Source organism: Lagenorhynchus albirostris, chromosome X, assembly GCF_949774975.1.
Source record: "Lagenorhynchus albirostris chromosome X, mLagAlb1.1, whole genome shotgun sequence".
Classification (NCBI taxonomy): domain Eukaryota; kingdom Metazoa; phylum Chordata; class Mammalia; order Artiodactyla; family Delphinidae; genus Lagenorhynchus; species Lagenorhynchus albirostris.
The window spans coordinates 77637516-77664688 of record NC_083116.1 but is presented as its reverse complement, the minus strand read 5'-3'; positions in this window follow the sequence as shown (position 1 = coordinate 77664688).

The window sequence follows — 27173 nt, the reverse complement described above, 5'->3', positions numbered from 1 at the left end:
TGGAGCTGGATCTTAGCATTGAGATAGAGATCTCTGGGTGAGCTTTCGTCATTTGTTATTATGTGGAACTGGAAGGTCTCTGGTGGACCAATGTCCTGAACTCGGCTCTCGCACATCAAAGGCACAGGCCTGACACCCCGCTGGATCACCAAGACCCTGTCAGGCACACGACCAGGTACGTGGGGAGTTTCTTGCCTTTTGGAAAGTCTTAGGTCTTCTGCCAGAATTCAGTAGGCGATCTGTAGTAATTGTTCCACATGTAGATGTATTTCTGATGTATTTTGCAGGAAGAAGGTGGTCTCCATGTCTTACTGCTCTGCCATGTTGAAGGTCTCCTCAGCCTGTATTTCTGCTTCTTCAGAAGGATATCATGGAGATGTTGTCAAGGTCTTTTTGAAATCCAATTAAACTCCAAACTCCAGAACTCCACACTCCAGAGGCCTTCCTTTCCACGTGCTGCCACCTCCCTTCTGCACAGGTCCTAACTCAACTAACTATTTAATCTGTAACACCCCCACAACTCGCTTGTCCTAGACATCATAATTCTGCATACACAAACACTTCAGCATGTATTTCTAAAAGAAAAGGACTCATTTTATACATATATATATCACATATATATATACACAATGACACTGTCACATGTTAAATAATAATCAAATAGCATATCAGTATTCACATTCCCCCAATATAAAACATCAACTTAAGACAGTGTAATGGGGGACTTCCCTGGTGGTCTGGTGGTTCAGAATGCTTCTTGAAATTCAGGAGACCCTGGTTCTACACCTGGTCGGGGAACTAAGATCCCACATGCCGCAGGGCAGCTAAGTCCATGTGCCACAACGGGAGAGCCCACGTGCCACAACTACAGAGCCCATGCACTCTGGAGCCCATGTGCTCTGGAGCCCGCACACCACAACTAGAGAGCCTGTACACAGCAACTACTGAGCCTGTGCATTTTGGAGCCCATGCACCACAACTAGAGAGAAGCCCTCGCACTGCAACAAAAGATCCCACGTGCCGCAACTAAGACATGATGCAACCAAAAAATAGATAAATAAATAAATAATTTAAAAAAGACAGTATAATGAATTGATGTTTTTACTAACATCAATAATTTGTGAGGAATATATGAGGAATGTGCATGGAAATTACCAAGCCCTAGTACCTTCCTCACAAATCCTTAACTATTAGCACCTAAGCTTAAGGATTCTTCCAACCTCTCCCTGAAACCTTATCTTTGAGTCAGACTGTTCCCTTAATTAACTTTTTTACTTCCTTGTTAGGTTTTGTAAGAAATGAAGTCTTCCTTATTAATTCTCTTCAGAACTAGCCTCTCTCAAAAAGTTGCTTCTGACAATAAGCATAGAATTCTGCCACTCTCAATTTATGCTAGAAGCTTTTATAAAAAAAGTCTCTTTAGGAGAAAAAAATACCTCACTTTTTCACAGGAAGAACTGTCTTAAAAGGACTTCATTTATTGTTTTACAGCAATTTTTGGTTCACAGCAAAATTGCGAGGAAGGTACAGAGATTTCCCCAGTCCTCACACATGAATAGCCTCCCCCATATCAACATCACTCACCAGAATGATACATTTTTTTTTTTACCAGGAATGATATAACATTGACACATCACAATCACCCAAAGTCCATAGTTTACCTTAGGGTTCACTCTTGGTGTTGCACATTCCATAGGTTTGGACAAATGTATAATGACATGTACCAATCATTATATTATAGTGTCATACACAGTATTTTCACTGCCCTAAAAACCCTCTGTGCTCTGCTTATTTATCCCCCTCCCCCTCACAAAGTACATTTGAAAATCCAATTCATGTGGTTTTTCTCAGAGAACTGCAAGACTGAAGGTGGATGGTGATGAGCGTCTCCCTCAAACCCAGCTCATTCCAGTTGATGTTCCCCCTTCCAAGTGACTGGCACTGACAAGCGGATTTACCAACAATTCTCCTTCATGCACATCACCAAAGTGAAGGAGATTGTGCTCCAGGCCATCTCCCATCTAGCTTGGTACCACTGCAGGAATTTTCCCCTACCTTTCTGGAGTTTCCTGCCACCATGACCAGGTACTAGGCTTGGGGTCTGACTGGCCACAGCCTGCGGGAGCAGGCTTACTGGAGAGAGTTAGATCAGAGATGTCTGGGAATGGGGCTGGAATTCCACATATCTCAGAGCCTAGGCTTCTAGGGCTATGGTTTTCAAGCTTTTTGACAGAGACCCACACTAAGAAATACATTGTACATACCACCCCCCTTCATGGATACGGGGACACGCACACATGTGCACGTGTGCACACATACATACCTTAAATGAAAGTTTCATGAAACAGTAGCTACTTTCACCATGTGTGATATAATCTGAAGTTATCTATTCTTTCCTATTTCATTTTTTTAAAAAGGCTGACCTTTAAAAAATCTATTTCAGAACTCACCATAATTTGAGAAACATTGCTCTCAGGAGGGCATAAGAATACAGCCTTTTTATTTATTTATTTATTTATTTAGGCTGCACTGGGTCTTAGTTGTGGCATGCGGGATCTTTTAGTTGCAGCATGCGGGCTCTTAGTTGAGGCATGAAGACTCTTAGATGCGGCATGTGAACTCTTAGTTGTGGCATGCATGTGGGATCTAGTTCCCTGACCAGCAATTGAATCCAGGCCCCCTGCATTGGGAGCATGTAGTCTTACCCACTGGGCCACCAGGGAAATCCTAAGAATTCAGTCTTGATTAAAGACACTGGAATCCCTTTGCTTAAGAATGCTTTGTTCTTGGGCTTCCCTGGTGGTGCAGTGGTTGAGAGTCCGCCTGCCGATGCAGGGGACACGGGTTCGTGCCCCGGTCCAGGAAGATCCCACATACCGTAGAGCGGCTAGGCCCGTGAGCCATGGCTGCTGAGCCTTGTGCGTCCGGAGCCTGTGCTCCGCAATGGGAGAGGCCACAACAGTGAGAGGCCCGCGTACTGCTCTAAAAACCAAAATAAATAAAAAATTTTTTCTATTGGTTCCTTGCTATTATCAGAAAAAAAATCCAAATTTAGCACTGCATTCAAGGCTTTTCATAATCAAGCCTCTACCAGTCTTTTCAATCTTGGCCCCTACTTCCTACCTCTCCACTCTTTCATATTTTTTCTTTACATCTTTATTGGAGTATAATTGCTTTACAATGGTGTGTTAGTTTCTGCTTTATAACAAAGTGAATCAGTTATACATATACATATGTTCCCTTATCTCTTCCCTCTTGCGTCTCCCTCCCTCCCACCCTCACTATTCCACCCCTCCAGGCAGTCACAAAGCACCAAGTTGATCTCCCTGTGCTATTCAGCTGCTTCCCACTAGCTATCTACCTTACGTTTGGTGGTGGACATATGTTCATGCCTCTCTCTCGCTTTGTCACAGCTTACCCTTGCCCCTCCCCATATCCTCAAGTCCATTCTCTAGTAGGTCTGTGTCTTTATTCCTGTCTTACCGCTAGGTTCTTCATGACATTTTTTTTTCTTAAATTCCATATATATGTGTTAGCATACCTCCAAAATTTATAAGCAGCTCATGCAGCTCAATAACAAAAAGCAAACAACTCAATCCAAAATGGGCAGAAGACCTAAATAGACATTTCTCCAAAGAAGATATACAGACTGCCAACAAACACATGAAAGAATGCTCAACTTCATTAATCATTAGAGAAATGCAAATGAAAACTACAATGAGATATCATCTCACACCAGTCAGAATGGCCATCATGCAAAAATCTAGAAACAATAAATGCTGGAGAGGGTGTGGAGAAAAGGGAACCCTCTTGCACTGTTGGTGGGAATGTAAATTGATACAGCCACTGTAGAGAACAGTATGGAGGTTCCTTAAAAAACTACAAATAGAACTACCATATGACCCAGCAATCCCACTACTGGGCATATATCCTGAGAAAACCATAATTCAAAAAGAATCATGTACCAAAATGTTCATTTCAGCTGTATTTACAATAGCCCGGAGATGGAAACAACCTAAGTGTCCATCATCGGATGAATGGATAAAGAAGATGTGGCACATATATACAATGGAATATTACTCAGCCATAAAAAGAAACAAAATTGAGCTATTTGTAATGAGGTGGATAGACCTAGAGTCTGTCATACAGAGTGAAATAAGTCACTCTTTCATATTGTAGCTCCATGGAAACCACCATCCCCTTTCATCCTCTGTGCCTGCTTTTGCACATGGCATTTCCTCCAGTTGGACTTTCCGTCATCCCCCTTTCCTGGAAAACTACTCATCTTTAAGACCCAGTTCAAATGTCCTCTTGTCTCTGAGTCCTGGTCTGTTTCCCCTCTTTTGAACTTCACTAGCACTCTGTGCATCCCTCTAACAGAACATATATTTACATATGCATATTCCATATATTATGTATTAATTCAAACACTTCCACATTCCCAAAAGGACATGCAACAATGATATGGAGGGTATTATGATTATTTTTTCATGTGTTACAGCACTCCTCATGGTAGAGACTAGGTCCTAGTCTCCGTTGTGTTCCTGATGCTGGGCACAGTGTCTGGCTCAGAGTAGGAGCTCTGGGAATGTTTGTGGAATGGATTAGTGAGAAAATAAACTAGTGTCCAACAGCCTGTGTGTGTTCCTGGGTGCTCACTGGACCTGGCCTAAACTCACTGGACGGTGCTCTAGACAGAGCTGAGAAAGGCAATGGATACCAACTCCTGAGTCTGCCCCAAGATCCTCCAGCTTCTGCTGGAGAAACTGGAGAAGAGGCTATCCCTGGAGGATATCTAGGCCAAGAGTACCTACTCAAAGTCTCTGGCTTTGGGTTGCTGCCAATACTCTCTTTTGCTTGGGCAAAAGGGGCTAACTCCTGGGGGAATAAAATTTGGTGGTGATGGGGCTTGGGGCAGGCTTGCCCCAAAATATGACACGGTGGCATATTGATTATTTTGAATTAAAATTATTTGAGAAACAGCCAGTAAAAGAAAAATACTATAACCCTCCTTTGTTCCTCTGAAAGCAAGAAACAAATTTCGCATGGGAAGGTATCTTCACTATGCTGGGAGGATAGGCATCCTTATCACCAGAGATAGGGAATTCGAGGCCAAGAAAGCTGTATAAACAAATTCTGTTACTTTTCCATTAATTTGCCACCCCAAGCAAAAACCCTTCTCTTTTTGTCACAACTTCACAAATAATCGATTCTTTGTCTAAAAAGGTGTATAAACAGTCTGTTTCAGTCACTTCTTAGGTCCTATACATATGGGTCCTCAGTATTTACGAAATTGAATTTGTTGGGTTTTTTTCCCCTGTTAATCTGTCTTATGTAACTTTGATTATTAGACCAGCCAAAAGAAGCTAGAAGGGTAGAGGAAAATTTTTCCTCCCATACAATGGAGAAGCAAGATACTTGAGCTCTGAAGCCAAGCAAGTCTCTGGAGGAAGGAAGATCCTGCATCTGGGCCAACTCCTCTTATTCTAGCCAGACTTTCCCTTATCTGAACTCCAAGCTCTTCATAGATGTCATTTCCCCACTCTGCATAAGAATTTGGAAAGCTAGGTCAGAGTAGGCAGCAGCTATTCTTCCTGGATACGGAGAAGACAAGAGGAATTAGGTGTTTTTCTCAAAGACATGCAGCCGACAAAGATACCACCCACCCTTCTGCTTCCCAGCCCAAGAAGCCTTCACTCCACTGGGTCAGGGAGACTGCCTTACCCTTCTTATTATCTGTCTCTTGCATGTCATGAACACCATGCTTGAGATGCTCTCTGTCCCAGGGTATCAAGAAGCCATGAAGGCTATGTAGTCTCACAACATCCTTACTCTGACCACCCAGATTCATTGCATCTTTGAGCTCAATGTTCTGGATAGCTTCCTCCCTCTGAGGGACTTAAAAAAGTCCCAGAATTATGTGCCTTGCCTGACAGGTAGGATGAGATACTTAGTGGCCAACTGGCTGGTCAATGGGCACAATAAGGATGAGGGATAAAGGGAGGGAGATTTCTTCTGCAGGTCAGGGTTAAGCCGCAGAGAGAGAAAGTGGCTTGCTAAGATCGCTGAGGGACTCAGTGGCAGAGTCTGGACTAGAACTCAAGTCTCTTGACTCTTGAACCAGTTCTCTTTCCTTTTCCTAAGGTTCTCTATTCAGAGGAGACCTGCACTGCACACTTGCACACTCCCACACTGCACTACCTGATTTTTACAGTCTAAGTTGGGGTCCATGTCTCCTGGGCAAAAATTTAAAAATCAAGGCAAGAACAGAGGTCTGAGTGAAGGAACCTGGCAAAGGTGGCAGTGGGGCCAGAGACTGACTTTTCCACCTTTTTTTTAAAGCTCCCTGATGTCCAAGCTCTTGCCTTGAGACTTGGAGTTGAGCTACCTGCGTAAAGGCATGTCTGACAGGAGCCTGTTGGTAAGGGTGGTGAGCCTGCATGCCTTCAGCAACATCTTTCCCACCCTGGAGGAGGTGAGTGAAGAGGGCCCAAATGTAGAGTGGGGAGCATAGCAGAAGGAGGAAGGGAAGACTGCTTTAGCAACACAACCCCAGTCCCCTCTTGGCATAGGCCATCCTCTGGGACTGGGGAGGCTGGGACAGGCAGGCTCCTTATCACTCCCCTCTCCTTGTTGGAGGGGGGGAACTAGAGTGCTCCATGATAGGTAGTATGGCTTAATGGAAAGACCCCTGGCTTTTTCATTAAGGCCTGGTGGATCTTAGATAGGCCTCTCTCTGAGCACTTGGGTTAGATGCCTAACCTTGTTTTGAAAGAACACTGATCTGGGATTTAGTCACCCTGAATTTTTGTCCCAGATATGTCCCTAACATGCAGTGTGAGCCTGAGCAAGTCTCTTCACCTCCCTGGAACTTACTTTCCCCATCTGTAAAGGGATTGCACTAGATGCCTAGCACTTTGTTTCAAGAGTCAGGACGCTTAGGATCTGGTCCCAGTTCAGCCACCATTTTGTGCGAACTTGAGAAAATTTCTACCTCTCTTTTGCCCTCAGGTTTCCCATATGTAAATGGAAATGGATGCATTTAGACCCACGGATCTCTGAGGGGCCTTCCTGATGTAATGTGTCTGTGTGTGGCACCCCAGTGTAATCTTCAGGCCTAGCTGCCAGTGCTCCTGAATGCACTCTTTGAGACCAATGAGAAGGTGATTTGGGTCAGCATGAGTGCCCTGTCAGACATGCTCTGCCAGTGGAGCGAGTATGGCATGGGCACCTGGTCCTTGACATCCCTCTCTGAGTAAGGTCCTTCTTTTTCTTTTTATAAATTTATTTATTTATGGCTGCATTGGGTTTTCGATGCTATGCGTGGGCTTTCTCTAGTTGTGGCGAGCGGGAACTACTCTTCATTGAGGTGCTCAGGCTTCTCATTGCAGTGGTTTCTCTTGTTGCAGAGTACGGGCTCTAGGTGCGCGGGCTTCAGTAGTTGTGGCTCACGGGCTCTAGAGCGCAGGCTCTGTAGTTGTGGTGCCCAGGCTTAGTTGCTACACGGCACGTGGGATTTTCCCTGACCAGGGCTCGAACCCGTGTCCCTTGCATAGGCAGGGGATTTAGCCATTCTTAACCACTGTACCACCAGGGAAGCCCCAAGGTCCTTCTTTGATGTGGAAAAAACGTGGAAAAATTATGACTGTGTGTGTACATGGGGGTACAGGGAGCTCTGTGAGCTTTCCATGGAGGTTGTAGGTGAGTGAGCCAGCACTTGCCCAAAGACCCAAATGTGCAGAGCATGGCCACAGTGGAGAGATTGAGACTCACACTCTGCCTCTGAGGTACAAGTCCCTGTGCCACTCTATATGGCTTTATCTGTGCCCCTCCACTACCACCCTCCACCCCGTCCTGGGAAGAATTAAATTAGCTCCCAGAGTCTTTTTCCCAGTCCTCTAGTGCAGGGGTAGTCAAACATTTTCTGAAAAAGGCCAGATAGTAAATAGTTTAGTCTTTCTTTATGGGCTATATGATCTCTACCACAGCTGCTCAACTCTGCTGTTATAAAGCAAAAGCAGCCACAGACAATATGTAAATGAATGGGCATGGCTGTGTGCCAATAAAAATTTAATTCCAAAAACTGGTGACCAGCTGAACTTGGCCCCTGGTTTGTAGTTTGCCAACTCCTGTTCTAGTGTAACATTGAGCCATGCAAATTACAGGCATTTTGTGCTCATATTTGTTGTTTCTACCAGACCATGAGCAGGGACAGTGACTTCATGATTTTTTAATCCCAAAGGTCAGCCCAGTGCCTGAAAATTGTCAATTCAACAAATGTTTATTAAACACATACTATGTCTTTAGCCCCCTGCTACGTGCCAGTAGCATACACATGCAGAGTACTGACACGTGGTAAATGTTTGTTGAATTGTTGAACGTAAGCACATATAAGTAATTGTTGAAGCTGGGTGATGAATTCACAAGGTTCATTTTACTGTTCTCATTACTTTTGTACTTTTGAAATTTTCTACATAGAAAAGTTTAAAAAAAGAACAAGAAAAATGTACAAGACAAGCAGCAGGAAGCAGGAAACAAGGATATCATGCAAAAGACCTAGGAGTGCTTATGAAGCAATGTAAAAAGGACTAGTATCCGCAAACCAGTATGCTGGGTATGTGTAAAGGTACTGCTGGATGTATGTAGGTAAGCACAGAGGGTGAGAGCATGTGTGAATGGGAGGGGTTGTGTGTCTTTGCATATGTAGATCATCCCGTGGGTGTACAGAGTGATATGGTTGTGTGCATATGCAAAGGAGGTATAGGTGTGACAGACTGTGGTCATATTTATGCCTAAAGGGGATGAGTGTAAACGCTGTGAGTGTGGTTGATGTACATGTACAGGTTTAGGTAAGTACATGCATATGTAGTTGTGTGAGAGTTTGTATGTCCAGGGGTGTACAATTGTGGATATTTTATGATTCTGTGTATGTATTCTCATATTACCCACACATCTGAGGGGTGCATGTGTGTGATCAAGGAGCAGGTTACATGTGAGTATGTAGTGGTAAATTTGGATGACTCAATGTGTGTGCATGCCAGGAGAATGGTGTCACTCAGGGCCATGAACCTAAGGATACAGTGTCCTGTTTCTCTGGACTGGTGGGCAGAGGTCAAGTGCTATGGAAATGGCTAGAATGGCTGTGCTGGGGCTGAGGTGCTCAAAGCTCCTGGACACACAGCCCTTACTTCTCATGGGAGCGAGACTATGTCTGTGCAAGAGCCATCACTATGTTTGGAAACTTGGTTGGTAGTCAGGGAAGACAAGAAGAACATTACCTTCCTCCACAATCAGGTTTGCTACAGCCTCATTCCCTTGCTCTTCCACCTCATGGACAAGAATAGGAGATGGTAAAGGTGAGTTCACAGCCTTCAACTAGTTTCCCCTATGCTCCCTTCTCTCTGACCCTTTCTCCTCCTACAATATCCCCAGTGTCTACTAGCAGCAAGCTCCAAGTTGGCCTCTAGAGTCACTGGATGCTTTATTTCCTGTGGTGGCCTGCAGTCTGTTTCTTCAAGCAGGGAAGGCTGGTGGAGGGTGGAGAGGAGGCTCAGGAAGAGCTCACCCCTCCTCATGGAGCTCAGTCGATTAGATAAATTCCTCAGTGAAAACCTGAGTTGTTTGACGCCCACCTGATTGAGACCCACTCTTCTCCTCCAAGACCCAAAGGGCTCCTGTCCCATCCTACTCCTTTCCCTCTCTCCCCATCTCACTTCCTCTGGTTAAGCCTGGGCTAGAGGCACACCTTACCCCTTTCTCCCACAAAATGAGGGAGGAGGTCCATGTGTGTCTAGGGAGAGATTGTTTGAGGAATCTCGTAGCCTGAGGCCACAACAGTTGTCCAGCTCCTTCACTTTGGCCCCATTTACTTGCTGTACAAAAGCTAAACTCACCTTCTTCCACTGTGCCAATTTCCTCTAGTGGTCAGAACTCCAGAAGCTCCTTCACCAGATGGCCTGGGATATGGGTCTGTGGTCTCTGTAAAATGTCTGCAAGTACTTTGTAAGGGTGAATTTAATGGTTGAGACAAGGCTTTGGGTAAGAACCTGAGCTTTGGATTCTCTTACACCTCTCTGGCTCCCTGGGGTGCATGCCAGGGACCCATGGCATGGCAGCTGACACCCTAGATTGACTCAAAGGTAGCTGAGTTTTAACCCTGAGTCCAAGATTATCTTGTTTCCTTCCTGTAGTTAGAGAACATGTTCTGCAAAGTGGATATTTTCCTCTCCCAGGCCATCAACTATATCTATTGCAAGCAGCTGAATTTATACAGAGCTGCAACCTTATACATACATAGGTAAATAGGCCGAAGGACTTCCTCCTTGACACTACTTCCACCTTTCAGGCCCTGAGACCCACAGCCCTCCTTCTCCTATTCTTTGGGCTGGATCCAAGTTCTGGATGGTCTCTTATTCCTCAGCTTCTATGATAGGAGTGAAAATATAGGGGATAGAGCACTGGCTTGGGAGTTTGAAAATTTTAGATTCTTCCCAATTCTGCCACCTTACCCAAATCTCTTTGCCACTCTAGCACAAGTTTCCTCCAGCTGTAAAACTGATTTTTTGTAACTTGTCCTGCCCTCTTCCCAAGGCAGTTGGAAGGAGAGGATCTTTCAGGGTTAAATACCAGCATGTCTGCATGCAAAATAAGCTAGATGACCTATAGGCCTGATTTTCTGGAGAAATTAGAGTGTGAAAATCAGAGCCCCGAACAATGTATTTGGATGGTGGATGTACTTGCAGAGCAGTATGCAAATGACTGCTTTGGTCTTGAGCTGGCAACAGAGCTGCATTTTGAAATATTCCACACAGCTCTGCTCACAGCACATTGCCTTTTTAAGGAAATCCCTAGTTAGAACCCTAAGCCCCTTCTCAAATTTTTACTGCATTCTTTTGGGCTTTTGAGGCTGGATCTGGTTGCTCAAGCAACATCTGGAAACCACTGGCTTGGAGGAAAATGACTAAACACTTTCCTTCCGTGTTTTTATTTTATTTTTTTTCAGAACACACTGTCAACTTGCTGTCCTGTGCTGTTTCCAGGGTTCTAGATAAAAAGGGTATGGCCCTCCTGTTTGGAGTTAAATCCTGAGCAGTGGGTAACCTGGATTACTGGGATGGGGACAAGGGGGCTCGCTTTTTCAGGGCCCCCTTTAAAAATTGGGCTTCTGTTCCCTAAAGCAGTCTACTCCAGCATCATCTGAAGGGGCTAGAGGAATATTGAATGAGCCCTTCATCCCCAGTTTATCCCCCACTACCTTACCAGAGGAGGGCCTGAAAATCTACTGTCAGGAAGTGTTCCTTTGTGTTAAGGATTCATGGTCACAGAAAGCCACTGGTAACCTTTTTCTCCCCCTTTCCCCCAAGTTAGGGGAATAAAGCTGTGGCTAAATTATTGGTTTATCTTCTCTTTAGGTTTCTTTAGTTCCAAGGTGGTGGTGGTGGAGAGGAGATGGTTAGATGGGTACTGAGATCCCTTTTCCAGCTATAAGAGTCTATTGTATTAATTTATATTTTAGCAGGGTCGTATTTATTAGGTGTCCTCTTGGTATAGCATTTTCATGGAAATTTGAAAGGAGTCTTCACATTTTGGTCCCCTACTCACTGAGGAGGCAGGACCTATCAATCTATTTGTAGAGGTGCCATCCTCTAGTTAGACTAGATCCAGCCGCACAAGTGGTAGGGGGGTGACCTGCTGTGGGTTCAAACCCATGCTTTTAGCTTCTTCTGCACAAGCTCCTCTCCTTCCCCCACTTAACTTATTTTGTCCCTTTACTGTTACCCCTTTCCTTCCCCAAAGGATCTTCCCACCATTCTTTCATTATTAACTTCCTGCCTATCACTCCCTGGCCCTAAGCATACAAAATGAGTACTCATAAATCTATTCAATTACATCAGCTGTACAAAATATAGCTCTCTAACTCCTGAGGGGAAACCAAGAAAGGAGAGGATACAGATGTAGAATAATTCACTGTTCCCAGGGCCTCCAGAACTCAACCAAGGTCCCAGTGAGAATCTAAGGATCAAGCTGACCGACCTCACCCCCTTTCTTTTCCTTTCCCTTTCATTTCTCTGTTCTTGCTCCTTAGAAAATCCCTTGCTTTCCTTTAAATTCAACAAAAACTCCCTCACCAGAGGGTGCTTTCCAAGAGGCAAACAGTGTTAAGGAACTAGAAAGCTGCTTTCCACAGCATGGAAATGGCTCTCCCTTCCCTCAGCGTTTCCCTAAGTCAAAAGAAGGAAAGGAAAATCATTTCCATTCCCACTGCTTCCTTGGGTCTCCTCAGGGACAGATGATTACTGCCAAAACCAGTGAGTGGATGATGAGTGGATAAGATGGCTGGAAAAGATAGAGCCCCTGCTAGCAGAGGGGAAGCAGTATATAGAGGGCTGGTCCCAGGGTTAGGAGTCCAGAGCCTTTCTTAGGCCCACAGTAGAGAGGGAAGGAGGGAAGGAGGAAGAGAGAGAGGGAGAGAAGGAAGGAGGAAGGGGGGTTGAGAGAGAAGCTCCAGGCTATTTTCCATAGGCTCCTGTTCTTGCTTGGAGGTGAGTCCAGTCCTGGCAAAGATAGGATGGGCAGAGAGAACAGCTATGGGCATGGGATGGGCATAAGAGTTCCTCTTTCCTCTGTGCTCTGAGCAACCTGGTGAAGTGAAAGCACCTGAAAACCAAGTCAAGCCCAGACATAGTGTCTTCATAAATCAAAAATAAGGGGTGGGAAAGCAAAATGTTCAGTCAGAGAAACTGTTTATTTGGTTAGCTTCATGCCAAGAAGCTCTACTAGCTGATATTTTTCCACTGAATTAATCAGGTAAATCAAGCTGACCAAAACTGACCAAATAGTCTGCTTAGTTTTAATGTTAATGTAGACAATAACTTCCCTCTGGACCCCAGTTTTCCTATTAATAGTAGCTCTATGAATGGTGACTATTACTTATGTAATAACAGCACTAACAAAATCATTTCTAGGGTTCGCTTCTCTGGTTCTGGATGACCCCATCCCTGCGCCCAACTCCAAAACTAGTTCAGAGGTAGAAGGGAGCTGGGTCTTCTTTTTTATTTCAGTCTTTGACATTCTGGCAAAGGGTAAGGAGATGTTTATCTGCAGCACGGCAGCTGCTAACCCAGGTGGTCTTTACAAAGTGGCCCAACTAGTTTAGCACCCAAAATTGGAATCAAACCCCCATGCTGCCACTTCTGACCAGTACCCAAACTCTTAATCTCAGGCTATCTGGATATCCTTCGAGTCTTCTAGGTTCCATGGTGTTGGCTAGGCTTCCCTTTTCCCTCAACCCATCCCTCCCATCCTCGTCCTGCCTCAGAATAAAGGATTATTTTCAGCACTCCATGGTTTGTTATTTCTTCTGTTTGCTCAGGTGGGTTTGCCCCTCTCCCCTCTTGAGTCTTGATTTTGCTACAACATAAGAAGATGACTGATGGAAACCAGCTAAATCTGCATAAAAGCCCCCCAACTTGGGAAATAGCCAGTATGTCAACTTCAGGTGCAAGCTCTTCTTTAAACTCAGCCTAAACCTTGACCCCATACTAATAGTCTGTGGGCTTTTGACAAAGGCTGCCTCAACTCAGATCAGAGTTATTTGCAAGTTGCTAGAGGTGTTCAAGTACTGCTACCCAGTTATTGGACATGGGCATTGGCTGGGTGTGGGGGGTGGAGGGTGGAGTTGAGTTTTAAGCATCAAAAGGTGATTTTGACTAGAGTGATGTTAGATCCCTCCAGCACTGAGATCTTGAGGCAATTAGCTTCATCTCTTTGAATCTCAATTCCTCATCTGTAAAATGGAGGTAACTCTCCCTGCCCTGCCAACATCACAGAGATATGGGGTGCTAATTAGATGGCCATCTAGGTAGTAACGTGTCATGGTCAAATTACCCCTGTGTTCTAATTGAGTGTTAGATGTTGAAAGGTAGTTAAAGTGTATGGAATACTCCATGGATATAAAAGGCTTAGACAATATGTTAGAATCATCCCGTCTCCAGAATCAGCACCCCTCTGGGGTGGAGGGACAACTCCAGGGGACAATGGCTTCTTGTGCTCCAGGCCTGAGGAAGGGGGGTAGATGGAAGAGGAAATTGTGGTCTGATTCCTTGGCTTGGGGAAGGGTGTCTTGCTCTGTTCCTAGGAGTTTCAAGCCAACCAAGATATCAATTTTCAAGATCATTTCATTTAAATATCATTTGGCTGCATAACTTCCACCCCCACCCATAAAATATGCTTTAGCCCATGCCTAAGCCCCTGTCACCACAAAGTGTTCTCTATTTTCCATCAATTATTATCGTTTCTGCCCCTGACCCAGCTTTCTAGGGATCCCTTCCCTTCCCCAGACTGCCAGCAATCAGCTCACTCAGGATCCCATACTTTGGACAGATTCCTGGAACCTGAAACTCAGATGAGAGAGGAATGAAGAAAGATGCATTTATCCCAGAACTCCTGCCTGATTTATAGTCATCTGCCCCTAATTTCATTCTGGAACTAGGCTAGGGCCAGGCCTCATTTTCCTGGCAGCCCAACTCCACCCCATCTTTCCTTCTACCCTGGCATCCAGCCATAGAGCAGCTGAGAGTCAAAGATGATGGCTCATTGGAGGGGCCAAGCAGGTGGCCCTGGCCTAGGTTCATCCCTAGGGAGCTTCTTGTTTCCTAAACTTCCAAGAATCTCCATTCCCAGATGAGGCATGCTGTCAGTTCTTGGCAGATGACACAAAACCTGTCCCCCTTTCCCTCTTTTGCCTGAAACTAAACTTCCCTTTCCTCTGACCTATAATGTAGAAGATTCCTGCTAGGAACTGGACCAAGAAGGCTTTGGGAGGGAAACTAGGGTATAGTTCTGTGTCCAAAGGGGGAAAGGACTAGTTTCTTAACCTCCAAACTAGCTTGTTTAAACCCCTATTGAAAGAATCTGGGACTACTTTCTCACACCATATACAAAAATAAACTCAAAATGAATTAAAGACTTAAATGTAAGACCTGAAACCATAAAACTCCTAGAAGAAAATATAGGCAGTATGCTCTTTGACATTGGTCTTAGCAATATTTTTTGCATATGTGTCCTCAGGCAAGGGAAACAAAAGCAAAAATAAACTAGTGGGACTACATCAAGCTAGAAAACTTTTGCACAGTGAAGGAAACTATCAACAAAACAAAAAGGCAGCCCAATGAATAGGAGAAGATATTTGCAAACAATATATCTGAAAACAAGTTAATATCCAAAATATACAAATAGCTCATATAACTCAACATCAAAAAAAAACCTAATTTAAAAATAGGCAGAAGACTTGAATAGACATTTTTCCAAAAAAGACATACAGATGGTCAACAGACACATGAAAAAATGCTCAGCATCACTAATCATCAGGTAAATGCAAGTGAATATCTCACCTGTCAGAATGGCTATGATCAAAAAGACAACAAATAACAAGTATTGGCGAGCATGTGGAGAAAAGGGAGACCTTGTGCACTGTTGGAGGGATGATAAATTGGTACAACCACTGTGGAAAATGATATGGAGGTTCCCCTATGAAATAAAAATAGAATTAATCCACCAATTTAACTTCTGGGTATTCACTAATTCCAAAAGATATATGCACTCCTATGTTCATAGCATTATTTATAATAACCAAGATATGAAAGCAACCTAAGTGTCCAATGACAGATAGATGGATAAAGAAGATGTTGTGTGTGTGTGTGTGTGTGTGTCATGGAATATTACTTGGCTATTAAAAAAGAATGAAATCTTGCCATTTGTGATAACATAAATGTTCCTTGAGGGTATGATGTTAAGTGAAATAAGTCAGGCAGAGAAAGACAACACATGATTTCACTTATAGGTGGAATCTCAAATACAAAACAAATGAACAAACATAACAAACCAGAAGCAGACTCATAGATACAAAGAACAATCTGGTGGTTGCCAGAGGGGAGGGGAGTGGGGAGATGAGTGAAATAAGTGGGGGAGATTAAGAGGTACAAATTTCCAGTTATAAAATACATAAATCAAGATTGGGAATATAGTCAATAATATTGTAAAAGCTTTGTATGCTGACAGATGGTAACTAGAATTATTGTGGTGATCAATAATTAAAAGTATTGATCAAGTTAATAAAAGTATTGAGTCACTATGTTGTATACCTGAAAATAATATATTGTAAGTCAATTATACTTCAATGAAAGAGAGAAAGAAAGAAAGAAAGAAAGAAAGAAAGAAAGAAAGAAAGAAAGAAAGAAAGAAAGAAAGAAAGAAAGAAAGAAAGAAAAAAGAAAGAAAGAAAGAATCTGGGAATGTGCACCTCTCCAGCCTGAGCCCTGGGTCTTCAAATCTGCAAATTCTGGAATTCTGGATAGGGAGGCCTGTGCCAGGATGTTAAGCCAATCCTTAGCAGGCCAGATGTGGCAAAGAAACATTTGGTTAATAACCAGCCCAGCAGCAAAAGCCCTGGGATCAGGGAAGGAAAGCCTGAATTCCCTCTTCCAGGTCCCTCCAGGAAGGCCAACTCTCTAGCTCCCAAGATGCCTGTGGCTCCACTTCCCCACCTTTCTTGGTAAAGATGTGGAATAATGTTTGTGTCCTGTTCCTTGGCTGCAGAGGGTGGGACTATGTGGATATCCTGTGATTATCCCTGGAAGGTGACCTCCCTGTTCCCTCATCCTTCAGGGGAGAAAGGAAGAGCGGGATGTGGCTGGGAATTCCACTTTTGAGGAACAAGGCTGGTAGATGAAGCTAAGCCTCTCAGCCACTGTGTGGCACCATTTACCCACTTTTCCATGCATGGCTAAGTGATAGTAGCAGTGTGCAAAGCAAACTGAACTAAGAAATCTGAAAACCTTTCAGGGATTTAGTTCTAACTTGGTTAATACGATGAAGGTGCTTGGGAAAATCCTTCCTCTGTGAGTCTCAGTTCCTCAGTTCCTTTTGTGAACTGGGTAGCAGATGGGGGGGTTCTCTAAAATCTCTTCCAACTTCATTATTTGACAAGTGTATGAGTATAGTTCAATAGTCATGTGAGTGATGTAATTTTGGGCCTTTGGGCTACAGAGAGGATGAGTATAGAAAAGAGCACAAGGGCCAAAGTATGTGTGTGGAATTGAGAGTGAGGAGGACAGGGGTCGTGGAAGCAGGAGGACTTTGCAACACATGGACCAAGATTTGTCCTGAGCCTTCCATGGTACCAGGGAAAAGATGAGAGAGCCATTCATTTGCTGAGTAAAAAATGACTGACCACAAATTTGGTGCTAGGCATTATGTGATGGAGGTAAGGCTGGGCGGGGGGTGGAAGTGGGGTGGGTGATGGGTGAGACACCAAGGTGAATAAACCTCAAAGATATTTACCAGCCAGTGGGGAAGTAGATGAGTAAGCAAACAACCAGCACACAAGGGAGAATGGAGTCCATGCTAAATAGAAGTACAAACTGCTGGGAGGATGGAGAGGAAGGAGGGATAAATTTCAACAAGATGGTAAGGAAGATTTCACAGAGAAGGAACAATTTTAAGTGGGCTTTGAAAGTTGAATAGATGTGGTGGTAGTGGTGGTGTGTGTGTAGTTTAAGAAAGAGAGGACAGTATGGAAAGGGAAAGTCAGGCATTCTTGGCAGAAGGAATGGCATAAGGAAAGACAAGGTGATGGGTTCATTTATGCCATTTTGGGGAAATAGAGAGTAGTCTCAGGTAACAGGAGGAATAGAGTTTGCAAAAATGGTTTGGGGCCAGATTCTGGGTTTACAGAGCCCTTTTCACATGCACAGCTCTGAACAGAATGTAGGGGACAAACTACCAAGATACGGATATTGTACTAGTTCTCTAGCTTTGGGAAGCCAAGACCCACTCCCTCACACATACAGAAGGCTACTGAAGAACAGTTAGGTGAATGGGGCAGGCAGGCCTGACTAAATCAAAGGAGGGGTGCCTGGGAGGGCACCCTGAAGGAGGATGGTCTTCCTGCGGGGAGTATTCACTCTCCTACTTTCCCCTGCAGCACAGATGGCAGAGGCTTTAAAGATCTAACCTACAAGGAACAGGAAGAAGCCCTGTCTCAAGAATGGGACAACCATTCTAGGAGACCTGGCTACCTGTTCCTGCTATGGCTGCATTGGCATGGCTAGTTATCAGTTTGTTTCAAGTTAGATCTCACTAGCCAGGGAAAAATAGCAAAAGGGTTGAGGCACCACAGGACCTGGCATCAGTCCAATTAGGGTAGCAAAGCACGTAAAATTTAGGATAGACTTATGGAAGGTTCTGTTCTCTGAGAAGTGCGAGATCTGGTAAACATGACAGGTTATAACGTGTTTGCTTAATTACTGATGAGCACCCACTCTGGGCCAGACACAGGGCTGGAGGGAGGAGTGCAGGGTGGGGGGTTGCAAAGATAAATCAGACCTGGCTTAGCCCTTGGGGAATTCATAGCTGAAATGGATATGGTAGGTAGAATAATGGGCCCCCCCCAAATTTTCATGTCCTAAAGCCTGGAACCTGAGAATATTACAGGGTAAAGGGAAATTAAAGTTGCAGATGGAATTAAGGCTGCTAATCAGATGATCCTACAATAGGAAGATATTTCCTGGAATATCCACATGGGCCCAATGTCATTACAGGGCCTTTATAAGTGGAGGAGGGAGGAAGAAAAGGAGGTCAGAATGATGACATTTGAGAAGAAATCCACTTGCTGTTGCTGGCTTTGAAGATAGAGGGAGGGGGCTAGAGCCAAAGAATGTAAGCGGTCTCTACAAACTGGAAAAGTCAAGGAAACAGATTCTCCATTAGAGCTTCCAGAAAACAAAGGAGTCCTGCCAACACATTGACTTTACTCCAGTGAGAATAGTGTCAGACTGCTGATCTACAGAACTGAAAGATAATACATTTATGTCATTTTCTTTTATTTTAACATCTTTATTGGACTATAAATGCTTTACAATGGTGTGTTAGTTTCTGCTTTACAACAAAGTGAATCAGCTATACATATACATATGTCCCCATATCTCCTCCCTCTTGCATCTTCCTCCCATCCTCCCTATCCCACCCCTGTAGATGGTCACAGAGCACCAAGCTGATCTCCCTGTGCGATGTGGCTTCTTCCCACTAGCTATCTATTTTACATTTGGTGGTGTATATATGTACATGCCACTCTCTCGCTTCGGCATAGCTTACCCTTCCCCCTCCCAGTGTCCTCAAGTCCATACTTTACGTCTGCGTCTTTATTCCTGTCTTGGCCCTAGGTTGTTCAGAACCATTTTATTTTTTAGATTCCATATACATGTGTTAACATACGGTATTTGTTTTACACTTTCTGACTTACTTCACACTGCATGATAGTCTCTAGGTCCATCCACCTCGCTAGAAATAATTCAATTTCATTTCTTTGTATGCCTGAGTAATATTCCATTGTATATATGTGCCGCCTCTTCTTTATCCATTCATCTATCGATGGTCACTTAGGTTGATTCCATGTCCTGGCTACTGTAAATAGAGATGCAATGAACAATGTGGTACATGACTTTTTTAGAATTACGGTTTTCTCAGAGTATATGCCCAGAAGTGGGATTGCTGGGTCATATGGTAGTTCTACTTTTAGATTTTTAAGGAACCTCTGTACTGTTCTCCTAGTGGCTATATCAATTTACATTCCCAACAACAGTTCAAGAGGGTTCCCTTTCCTCCACACCCTCTCCAGCATTTATTGTTTGTAGATTTTTGATGATGGCCATTCTGAGTGGTGTGATGTGGTACCACATTGTACTTTTGATTTGCATTTTTCTAATGAGTAGTGATGTTGAGCATCCTTTCATGTGTTTGTTGGAAATCTGTATATCTTCTTTGGAGAAATGCCTATTTAGGTCTTCTGCCTATTTTTTGAATTGGGCTGTTTGTTTTATTCAAATTGATCTGCATGAGCTGCTTGTAAATTTTGGAGCTTAATCCTTTGTCAGTTGCTTCATTTGCAAATATTTTCTCCCATTCTGAGGGTTGTCTTTTCATCTTGTTTATGGTTTCCTTTGCTGTGCAAAAGCTTTTAAGTTTCATTAGGTCCCATTTGTTTATTTTTGTTTATACTGCCATTTCTCTAGGAGGCGGGTCAAAAAGAATCTTGCTGTGATTTATGTCATAGAGTGTTCTGCCTGTTTTCTTCTAAGGGTTTTATAGTGTCTGGCCTTACATTTAGGTCTTTAATCCATTTTGAGCTTATTTTTGTGTATGGTGTTAGGGAGTGTTCTAATTTCATTCTTTAACATGTAGCTGTGCAGTTTTCCTAGCAACACATACTAAAGAGGCTGCCTTTTCTCTATTGTATATTCTTCCCTCCTTTATCAAAGATAAGGTGAGCATATGTGCGTGGGTTTACCTCTGGGCTTTCTATTCAGTTCCATTCATCTATATTTATGTTTTTGTGCCAGTACCATACTGTCTTGATTACTGTAGCTTTGTAGTATAGTCTGAAGTCAGGGAGCCTGATTCCTCCAGCTCCGTTTTTCTTTCTCAAGATTGGTTTAGCTATTCGGGGTCTCTTGTGTTTCCATACAGATTGTGAAATTTTTTGTTCTAGCTCTGTGAAAAATGTCATTGATAGTTTAATAGGGATTGCATTGAATCTGTACATTGCTTTGGGTGGTGTAGTCATTTTCACAATGTTGATTCTTCCAATCCAAGAACATGGTATATCTCTCCATCTATTTGTATCATCTTTAATTTCTTTCATCAGTGTCTTATAGTTTTCTGCATACAGTTCTCTTGTCTCCTTAGGTAGGTTTATTCCTAGGTATTTTATTTCTTTTGTTGCAGTGGTAAATGGGAGTGTTTTCTTGATTTCACTTTCAGATTTTTCATCATTAGTGTATAGGAATGCCAGAGATTTCTGTGCATTAATTTTGTATCCTGCTACTTTACCAAATTCATTGATGAGCTCTAGTAGTTCTCTGGTAGCATCTTTAGAATTCTCTATGTATAGTATCATGTCATCTGCAAACAGTGACAGCTTTACTTCTTCTTTTCCAATTTGGATACCTTTCATTTCTTTTTCTTCTCTGATTGCTGTGGCTAAAACTTCCAAAGCTAGGTTGAATAATAGACGAGAGTGGGCAACCTTGTCTTGGTCCTGATCTTAGTGGAAATGGTTTCCCTTTTTCACCATTGAGGATGATGTTGGCTGTGGGTTTGTCATATATGGCCTTTATTATGTTGAGGTAAGTTTCCTCTATGCCTACTTCTGGAGGTAAGTTCCCTCTATTCCTACTTTCTGGAGGGTTTTTATCATAAATAGGTGTTGAATTTTGTCAAAAGCTTTTTCTGCATCTACGGATATGATCATAGGGTTTTATCCTTCAATTTCTTAAAATGGTTTATCACATAGATTGATTTGTGTATATTGAAGAATCCTTGCATTCCTGGCATAAACCCCACCTGTTCATGGTGTATGATGTTTTTAATGTGCTGTTGGATTCTGTTTGCTATTATTCTGTTGAGGATTTTTGCATCTATGTTCATCAGTGATATTGGCTTGTAGGTTTCATTCTTTGTGACATCTTTGTCTGATTTTGATATCAGGGTGATGGTGGCCTCATAGAATGAGTTGGGGAGTTCTTCTCCCTCTGCTATATTTTGGAAGAGTTTGAGAAGGATAGGTGTTAGCTCTTCTCTAAATATTTGATAGAATTTGCCTGTGAAGCCATCTGGTTCTGTGTTTTGTTTGCTGGAAGATTTTAAAAAATTAATTAATTAATTATATCACACACACACACACACACACACACACACACACACACACACACTGTATTTTATTTTTTCAAGAAATAAATAAACTGACACCAAGCATTGTAAATGGATGACCACAACAAAGCAACAATGATTGTAATTACCAAACATGAAACACACTTATACTATGTCATAATATTGATGTTCAGTCCAGTAATCCTCCACTGTAACAGCCCCTTTACTTTGCAGTGACAATTGATTTGTATATTTTTTGCCTCTGAGTCCTTCTGGGATTTATTTTTTTATTCAAACAGAAAGTCACAAAAATTATAATCATCCTCATCAGTTCACTCAGTCCCATGTAATTAATTTTTTTCATCTTGATCTTTTGTTAGCACTTTTATGAATGCATCAGTTTTCCATTAGAGCTCTGAAAATGCTTATTCATTCAGTTGAGCAGTATAGTCAGTTACCAGAAACCTGTACTTGTCAGAGTCTTTTCCATGAATTCCTTGAAGAAGAAACCCTTTTTTTTAACATCTTTATTGGAGTATAATTGCTTTACAATCGTGTGTTAGTTTCTGCTTTATAACAAAGTGAATCAGTTATACATATACATATGTTCCCATATCTCCTCCCTCTTGTGTCTCCCTCCCTCCCACCCTCCCTATCCCACCCCTGTAGGTGATCACAAAGCACTGAGCTGATCTCCCTGTGCTATACAGCTGCTTCCCACTGGCTATCTATTTTACATTTCGTAATATATATAAGTCCATGCCACTCTCTCACTTCATCCCAGCTTACATTTCCCCCTCCCTGTGTCCTTAAGTCCATTCTCTATGTCTGTGTCTTTATTCCTCTCCTGCCGCAGTGTTCTTCAGAACCTTTTTTGTTTGTTTGTTTGTTTCTATATGTATGTGTTAGCATACAGTATTTATTTTTCTCTTTCTGACCTACTTCACTCTGTATGACATTCCCTAGGTACGTCCACCTCACTACAATTAACTCAATTTATTTTTATGGCTGAGTATTATTCTATTGTATATATGTACCACATTTTCTTTATCCATTCATCTGTTGATGGACACTTAGGTTGCTTCCATGTCCTGGCTATTGTAAATAGAGATGCAATGAATATTGTGGTACATGACTCTTTTTGAATTATGATTTTTCTCTGAGTATATGCCCAGTAGTTGGATTAGTGGGTCGTATGGGAGTTCTATTATTAATTTTTTAAGGAACATCCATACTGTTCTACATAGTGGCTGTATCAATTTACATGCCCACCAACAGTGCAAGAGGTTTCCCTTTTCTCCACACCCTCTCCAATATTTATTGTTTGTAGATTTTTTGATGATGGCCATTATGACTGGCATGAGTTGCTACCTCATTGTAGTTTTGACTTGCATTTCTCTAATGATTAGTGATGTTGAACATTCATTCATGTGTTTGTTGGCAATATGTATATCTGTTTTGGAGAAATGTCTATTTAAGTCTTCTGCTCATTTTTGGAATAGGTTGTTTTTTTGTAATATTGAGCTGCATGAGCTGTTTATATATTTGGGGGATTAATCCTTTGTCAGTTGCTTAATTTGCAAATATTTTCTCCCATCCTGAGGGTTGCTTTTCATCTTGTTTATGGTTTTCTTTGCTGTGCAAAGCCTTAATGTTTCAGTAGGCCCCATTTGTTCCTTTTTGTTTTTATTTCCATTTGTCTAGGAAGTGGGTCAATAAGTCTCTTGCTGTGATATATGACATAGAGTTTTCTGCCTTTGTTTTCCTCTAAGAGTTTTATAGTGTCTGGTCTTACATTTAGGTCTTTAATCCATTTTGAGTTTATTTTTGTGTATGGTGTTATGGAGTGTTCTAATTTCATTCTTTTCCATGTACCTGTCCAGTTTTCACAGCACCACTTCTTGAAGAGGCTGTCTTTTCTCCATTGTATATTCTTGACTCCTTTATTAAAAATAAGGTGACCATATGTGGGTGGCTTTTTCTATGGGCTTTTTATCCTGTTCCATTGATCTATATTTGTGGTTTTATGCCAGTACAATACTGTGTTGATTACTGTAGCTTTTTTTTTTTTTTTTTTTTTTTTTTTTTGCGGTACGCGTGCCTCTCACTGTTGTGGCCTCTTCCGTTGCAGAGCACAGGCTCCGGACACGCAGGCTCAGCGACCATAGCTCACGGGCCCAGCCGCTCCACGGCATGTGGGATCTTCCCTGACCGGGGGAAGAACCCGCGTCCCCTGCATCGACAGGCAGACTCTCAACCACTGCGCCACCAGGGAAGCCCTATTATTGTAGCTTTTTAATGTAGTCTGACGTCTGGGAGCCTGAATCCTCCAGCTCCGTTTTTCTTCCTCAAGATTGCTTTGGCTCGTCGGTATTTTTTGTGTTTCCATACAAACTGAATTTTTGTTCTAATTTCTGTGAAAAATGCCATTTTTGTTTGATAGGGATTGTACTGAATCTGTAGATTGATTTGGGCTGTATAGTCATTTTTACAATGTTGATTCTTCCAATCAAACAATATGGTATATCTCTCCATCTGTTTGTCTCATCTTTAATTTCTTTCTCCAGTGTCATATAGAATTCTGCACACAGGTCTTTTTTCTTCTTAGGTAAGTTTATTCCTAGGTACTTTTTCATTTTGTTGCAATGGTAAATCGGATGTTTCCTTAATTTTTCTTTCAGATTTTTCATCTTTAGTGTATAGGATGGCAAGAGATTTCTGTGCATTAATTTTGTATCCTGCTACTTTACCAAACTCATTGATGAGCTCTAATAGTTTTCTGGTAGCTACTATAGGATTCTTTATGTGTAGTATCATGTCATCTACAAACAGTGACAGATTTACTTCTTCTTTTTTGATTTGGATTCCTTTTATTTCTATTTCTTCTCTCATTGTTGTGGCTAAAACTTCCAGAACTATGTTGAATAATAATGGTGAGAGTGGACAGCCTTGTCTGGTTCCTGATCTTTGTGGAAATGTTTTCACTTTTTCACCATTGAGAATGATGTTGGCTGTGGGTTTGTCATATTTGGCCTTTTATATTTTGAGGTATGTTCCATCTATGCCTGCTTTCTGGAGGGCTTTTTTTTAATATATGGGGTTTTTATTTTGTTGAAAGATTTCTTCTGCATCTATTGAGATGACCATATGGTTTTTCTCCTTCTATTTGTTCATATGGTTTATCACATTGTTTCATTAGCGTATATTGAAGAATACTTGCATTCCTGGGATAAAGCTCCCTTGATCATGGTGTATGATCCTTTTAATGTGCTGTTGGATTCTGTTTGCTGGTATTTTGTTGTGGATTTTTGCATCTATGTTCACAAGTGATATTGGCCTGTAGTTTTCTTTTTTGTGACATCTTTGTCTGTTTTTGGTATCAGAGTGATAGTTGCCTTGTAGAATGAGTTGGGAAGTGTTTCTCCTTCTGCGATATTTTGGAAGAGTTTGAGAAAGATAGGTGTTAGCTCTTCTCTAAATATTTGACAGAATTCAACTGTGAAGCCATCAGGTCGAGGCTTTTGTTTGTTGGAAGATTTTTTTCAAAGTCTCAATTTCAATGCTTGTGATTGGTCTGTTTATATTTTCTGTTTCTTCCAGGTTCAGTCTCGGAAGTCTGTGCTTTTCTAAGGATTTGTCCACTTCTTCCAGGTTGTCCATTTTATTGGCATATAGTTGCCTGTAGTAATCTCTCATGATCCTCTGAATTTCTGGAGTGTCAGTTTTTACTTCTTTTTCATTTCAAATTCTATTGATTTGAGTCTTCTCCCTCTTTTTCTTGATGAGTCTGGCTTATGGTTTATCAATTATTCTTATATTCTCAAAGAACCAGCTTTTAGTTTTATTGGTCTATACTATTGTTTCCTTAATTTTGTTTTCATTTATTTCTTTTTTTTACATCTTCATTGAATTATAATTACTTTACAATAGTGTGTTAGTTTCTATTTTACAACAAAATGAATCAGTTATATATATATATACATATGTTCCCATATCTCTTCCCTCCTGCGTCTCCCTCCCTCCCACCCTCGCTATCCCACCCCTCCAGGCGGTCACAAAGCACCGAGCTGATCTCCCTGTGCTATGCCGCTTTTTCCCACTAGCTATCTACCTTACGTTTGGTAGTGTATATATGTCCATGCCTCTCTCTCGCTTTGTCACAGCTTACCTTTCCCCCTCCCCATATCCTCAAGTCCATTCTTTAGTAGGTCTGTGTCTTTATTCCTGTTTTACCCCTAGGTTCTTCATGACGCTTTTTTGCTTAAATTCCATATATATGTGTTAGCATACGATATTTGTCTCTCTCTTTCTGACATACTTCACTCTGTATGACAGACTCTAGGTCTGTCCACCTCATTACAAACAGCTCAATTTCGTTTCTTTATATGGCTGAGTAATATTCCATTGTATATATGTGCCACATCTTCTTTATCCATCCATCCGATGATGGACACTTAGGTTGTTTCCATCTCCGGGCTATTGTAAATACAGCTGATATGAACATTTTGGTACATGACTCTTTTCGAATTCTGGTTTTCTCAGGGTATATGCCCAGTAGTGGGATTGCTGGGTCATATGGTAGTTCTATTTGTAGTTTTTTAAGGAACTTCCATACTGTTTTCCACAGTGGCTGTATCAATTTACATTCTCACCAACAGTGCAAGAGTGTTCCCTTTTCTCCACACCCTCTCCAGCATTTATTGTTTCTAGATTTTTTGATGATGGCCATTCTGACTGGTGTGAGATGATATTTCATTGTAGTTTTCATTTGCATTTCTCTAATGGTTAGTGATGTTGAGCATTCTTTCATGTGTTTGTTGGCAGTCTGTATATCTTCTTTGGAGAAATGTCTATTTAGGTCTTCTGCCCATTTTTGGATTGGGTTGTTTGTGTTTCTGTTATTAAGCTGCATGACCTGCTTATAAATTTTGGAAATTAATCCTTTGTCAGTTGCTTCATTTGCAAATATTTTCTCCCATTATGAGGGTTGTCTTTTCGTCTTCTTTATGGTTTCCTTTGCTGTGCAAAAGGTTTGAAGTTTCATTAGGTCCCATTTGTTTATTTTTGTTTGTATTTCCATTTCTCTAGGAGGTGGGTCAAAAAGAATCGTTCTGTGATTTATATCATAGAGTGTCCTGCCTATGTTTTCCTCTAAGAGTTTGATAGGTTCTGACCTTGTATTTAGGTCTTTAATCCATTTTGAGCTTATTTTTGTGTATGGTGTTAGGGAGTGATCTAATCTCATACTTTTACATGTACTTGTCCAGTTTTCCCAGCACCACTTATTGAAGAGGCTGTCCTTTCTCCACTGTACATTCCTGCCTCCTTTATCAAAGATAAGTTGACCATATGTGTGTGGGTTTATCTCTGGTCTTTCTATCCTGTTCCATTGATCTATCTTTCTGTTTTTGTGTCAATACCATACTGTCTTGTTTACTGTAGCTTTGTAGTATTTTCTGAACTCAGGG